Below are 6,000 nucleotides of genomic sequence, written 5' to 3'. Positions count from 1 at the left end.
CATATTGTGAGACTATGTAATCAGAATTCAGAACTACAGTAACAGTTGAAGAGAAACCTCTTTTATAAATATTTATTTATAACAAATAAATGCTTGAACATGACATGATTTTTCATGCAAAGGACAAATGATCAGCAAATTAGTTGCCAATTCATTTATTTTTGCCAATCAAATTGTTTCTTCTGAGACTTTTTGTTTATAACAATATTTTATAAGCTCTCGCATGTGATGCCAAGTAATCTAAATGGCAGTGGAATATAAATAGAAAATCAGATGAAAAAAATGAGATACCTAAAATATCTACTGCAAAATAGTGGGTGAGAGTGGGGCACAACGCTTTTTGGCTTTGGCTCTATTATTCAAAAAATATTTAAGTTAGATGAATAATTTTTTACACAATCAACACACACATCTCTGCTACAAATGAACACTTAAAGTTCGTTTGTGAGACCTACCATTATCATACAATTACACCGAAAGTTACAGGAGGGCAAACATTACCCCCTAGGTGGGGTTCATTGTTACAAACAGAGGGTTTGTTGTAACACCTGCTAAAAAATTATTAAAATTCAATAAAATTCTGTCTATATACTAAAGGTGGATATTGTTTATATATCTGCCTATAATAGATATCCACACATTCATCCATCCATCATCCTTCATCTAACCATCCTTGTATTATGCATTAATAAATAGAAATAAATATATTTCAAAAGGGCTGCACAATTAAGACAAATTAATCATAATAGTGAGTTATTTCCTCCGATATAGTATTAACAGTTATCATTTTGATGAATAGTATTTACATTGTTTTCATTTCATTATCATCGTATACCTGAGGATTCATTGTAACACTGTGTGAAAACTAACCCAGCTTTGTAAAATGTTTTTAATCCCAGCTATCAGTTACTAGGACTTGCTGACATGTTTCAAATGCTGTTTTAAGTAAGACGACAGTGATTCAAATAATATAAGGTTGGATTTGGTGACTTACACACCCAACTCAGAAATGGAAAAAAACTTCCATGCTTCCAAAATCTTAACCAAAACACATCAAAACTTTTCTCAGGAGATCTTGTAACAGTAAGAGAAAAAGACCAAAAGCACAGATTGCTTGGCCCTGTATAAATATGTAATACATTTTCATTATTTTACTCTGAATATATGTAAGTAAATTATTTTTTTAATAACAATTACAAACGTTAAAGTAACTCTTATCTAATATTGTAATTGAACATATGTGCGGTATTATTCATGTCTGGCATTCCACATAGTTTAAGTAGACTTACCTATATTAAACCAGTGCTCCAAAAATCTTTAAATATAATGCCTTTGGGAATTTCATAATGGCAAACAGCACTAACTCTCTACCTTATGATCTTGCATGGGACACTTCTTGTCTGCTGTGTAGTTCATGACAAATACAGGGTTTTAAAAAATACAAAATAAAAAAAAAACACTAAAAGAGACTGGGTACTGTGCAAAAACTTTAATAAAGAACAGCAAGCAAAGACAAAAATAAACAATTGAAGGGTGCTTGATAATGTACAGGTGTAGGCAGTCATGCTGAAAGCTGGTTGGGATGTGGGGACTTGTGCTGGAATTCGCGGGCAGGCTCCCAGGTGTCATCTCAGGTTTTGCCACTGTAATATCAAAGTGCAGATAATGTCATTAGAAAACATAGTACAACTTTGAGGTACTTGTATTTAAAGGAAAACATCATTGTTCTCCTCTACTAGACCAAATTACAGCATCATCCTAATATGATACATTCTGAAAAAACACAGGTATTAATTATTGGTAAAAAAATCCCTTAGATCCCAACTTAGAAGATATGTGCGTATTAATTTGTCCAAGTTAAGGTAAGAGCATAGTAAAATATTACTATTTTATTAAAGGAAATTCTGTGTTTTTACTACTTGTTACTTCAATGCTTAGAGAGGACATGTCCTATATATAGTTATGTGAATGTGCACTTTAGCAGATTTTAGTTAATAGGTTATACTCTTACTAACAACAAAATAAAAATACCCATTGCCATTATGCCATATATTACAAACGCATACTTTTCATTGTCTCATTAGAAAACAAGCAGGGCAGCTCTCCGAGGGCATCAGCACAAGCTGAAAGAGATTTCCAATGATGGTCCATCTCTGCAACAAGAATCTTCTGCTCCTCCTCAGTCCTTAGATCGACAGAGTCTGGAATGCAATTATGAGAAAGTCTTAAGTCATTGGGTTTTCATGACCTCTAGGTTTTGTAACTGGTTTTGCAGAGCTTTTTTGGTCTACAATGACAAACATTTACAGATAGCAAGAAACAAAACCAAATCTTTAATGCACAGCTTCAAACACTACTAACACACAATTCAAAACATCTACCACAAACTCTACTGATGTCATTACCTTCTGATATCAGTGAGATGGCCAAATTGTCAAACTTTTGCTGATTCCAGCCCATGGCCATGAGGGTCGGCAGGTCTGAGCATCCTGCAAACACAGAAAATATTTTGTCACCATATTATTCCCCCTATTTATTATATGATTATATAACTAGTGCAGTATTGCACCTGCTAGTGCAGTTGTTTTACTTGCTTTTGACTTGGGTTTTGTGGTCACTGCGATCCTAGAGAGGAAGGCATTGCAGTGTTCCACCTCCTCTCCTAGTGTTAATCCAGCAACATCCTGATATGCCATACTCCATTTCACCTGGTTAAAAATTAGGAAAGAAAGAAAGAACCAGATGTTTAATTTATTTTCTATCACACAGCAACTTTTCCTTACCTCACATTTAAAATCATGGGCTTTGGTATGAAATACTAAAAGGAAATGAATGTTAAGAAGGTGTTGGAGCTCACATCTATGCTAAATTGTTGGGAATTAAGTATGAAAAGATATTTAAGATTCTGTTTTAACAGGACAAAACAAAGTTCTTTACATTCTTACCATTAATTGTGACCACAGCAATTGTCTTTCCTGTACAGACCCTTAATGACTCTGGTGAACAACCACAAATTTTGTCAGGCATTTCCACAGGTACAAGCCGCACTGAAAAACATCATACAGTAGAGGACAATTAAGATCATTTCTTTTGACTGAGTAACATAAGATTGTAATGGATCAATAGTGGTGAAGCACATAGTTGAAAAAGTGCATGAGAATGTACATGTTTAAAATGCTGACTGACACGGAGTATCCACATACATTTAACATCAAACAAAAAGGTATAATTGAGATAGTAAAGCATATTACTGTAGCTTAACTATTCTGAAAATGATATATGATGTACGTACACAAAACTTACCACAATGGGAAAGAGCCGTATCCACCACAACAGTTGTTAAAGGTAATGGCTGGAAGAATTCAGCAGTCATGGCATCTATGCTATGGAGGACATGTCTGGTGTGCATGATGACGTCACATTCAGCACAGAAGAAGGGGCGAGGTCGACAGTCACAACACTGGATAACAGCTGGACTTCTCCCACAAACATTTTCTTGTGCCACAGCCGTGTTCAGCAGACGGGGTCTCTATGCCCTCCACCTCTCTGAAAAGAGACTTTGACGTGTGCTCCAGTTTGAGGAAGCCAGAAGAGGATCTCTTGGGGTTCCAGGAGGTGATGCCTCTGAGAAATTGTTCAGTGATCTTGTAGAAAACACTAAAAGTTAAAATAGTATACAAAAACAATACTTTTATATTTCTCTTTATACATATATATTTACAGCATCTAAGTGTACTTCATGTGTAAAAGGTCCAGTATTCAAGCTAATTTAAGAAAATAAACTATGTATTTATTTACATTATAACCCACTGTCATATTCTGTATATGTACAGATATAAATGATCATTTAAACACACTGAAGTACACCAACAGTCTCTGGAGCAAAGCCCACCTCACAATGAATGTCAAGAACATTGGGAGGATCAGTGTTCCGAATGTGATCTGCTTAAGAGGATTAAAACAACACAAAGCAACATTTATATATAACATACAATATAATATACATATTTACAAATTCCAACTTGTCCCAAGGCTAGTGGCACAGTCTGGTTACAGTCTGTAATGGTGCAAGCTCACTGTTTAACATTATAGCTTGAGAGAAAAACTAGAACACTTTATTTTCCCAAACCCTTATGTTAACAGTCCAATAACTGTATGGATATCTATGCGTCATGCAGACGATGACAGCAAATAAGAATGCTCAAATAGAACCGATTATAAAGAAAGCATCTGATTGGCTATTGACAATAGCCTTAGGGGTCAATCACACCAAACGCATTTTAAATGTGTGGAAACGCAAGGGCGCAAATTGCTAGGCAACCACAGATGCAACTCTCTTGTCAATCAAATATTGAAGCGTGAGCGCTCTTTTGCTGTTATGACAGATATTAGCAGAAACTTTACAAAGAGGGCACTTGCTCTGGCCTTGATGCGGGGTGAGAGTGCACAAACATGCAGGAGATAGTGAGTGACCCCGTACCTACAACGGAAGGCCCGCCTCTCCCCTCATTCGATTGGAGAATGGAAAGATGCGAATGACGTCGGACGCTTTTCCGCTCTCAGCTCCTTCAAACAGCACGTGCTGCGGCCAGCAGCAAAAAACGCAAGGCGTTCGGCGCAAATAAACAGTGTGCATAACGCTCACTGCCCATAGAGTATCATTCAAAAAATGCATCTACAACTGCCATAAACACGTTTGGTGTGATTGGCCCCTTAGAAGTAGAAGTATTCATTAATTTTATACACCTGCAAGTACCCAAACAGTGTAGATCCTAAAAATATATTTTAAAATGTAAACAATACTGACCTTTCCTTGGTTGATTACTGCTTGACCTTGCATAGACAATATTTCCCATCAATGTCTCTTTTCTCTAATGCACCCTCGGCTCAGGTGTCTTCACTGGCGCTGCTGCTTCCTCTTCTTGCAGCTCACCAAGAGTGTCATCAGGACTTTGGAGCTCATCCTCAGTTCTTGACCATCAACCAAGTTATCCAAGATCATGAGATGATATTGGAGCTCTGAATGGATGGACATGTTGATGGGCAGAAACACAAACAGACAGAAAGACTCACAACAAAGAGAACAACAGATAAAACAAATATAAATGTAAACAGAGAGTGCTACAGTGAGACTGACAAGTACAGTTTAACAAAACACATGTGACTATTAAAAGTGCCTTTGTTTTTGGTTTGTTTGTGGTGGTGGGGGTATAAAGAGTTTGAAGCTTGCAAATTTGAAGGACATAAACAGAAAATAAATAAATAACTAATAATACACACACGCACTCACGCACACAAGCCAACATAATAACTTAGTTGCGAGCTAGTGTAATATAGGTATATCACTACTGAAAATCTTGCATTTCCCTGTATCTTGCTGCAGGATTAACTTTTACACGACACAATTTATTGAATTAAGTTATCTAATTTTGATATTCCCTACCGGAAAAGCCAGCTAAGACCAGCATAAGCTGGTAGCTGGCTTAAGGTGGTTTAAGCTGGTCCTCCCAGCCCGGCAAACCTACAAGCTGGTGGATCAGCTGGTCAAGGTGACCAAAACACAGCTTGCTACACCAGCAATACCAGCTAAAACTAAGCTGGGAGACCAGCTAAAACCAGCTTATGCTGGTCTTAGTAGTCTTTAGCAGTAGAGTAGACATCAGACTGCCCCTTAACTTTCATACTCAATGCAAAGGTCAACAACGATAAAAAAATGACGTTCGATGACGTCAGAGTTATTAAATTACAGGATTTTAAATAAACAAATTAATAATCATATAACACATAAATTAATCAAACACAATCGAAGTATAGTAAAATGTATATTTATATCTATATTTTTTAACATCAACGAGCCTCTGATAAAAATATTTACCATCCAGCATGGTAATCAAAGCTAACAGTTAGATGAGCAGAAAACGCTTAAAATGCTACTCAGTCTCTCACGCGCCGTGGAGCGTTGTTAAAGTCACTTCTGAGTGTTGTTTTACCTGCAGATGA

Source organism: Misgurnus anguillicaudatus, chromosome 19 (genome assembly GCF_027580225.2).
Source record: "Misgurnus anguillicaudatus chromosome 19, ASM2758022v2, whole genome shotgun sequence".
NCBI classification, from domain to species: Eukaryota; Metazoa; Chordata; class Actinopteri; order Cypriniformes; family Cobitidae; genus Misgurnus; species Misgurnus anguillicaudatus.
This window is presented reverse-complemented; position numbering follows the sequence as displayed.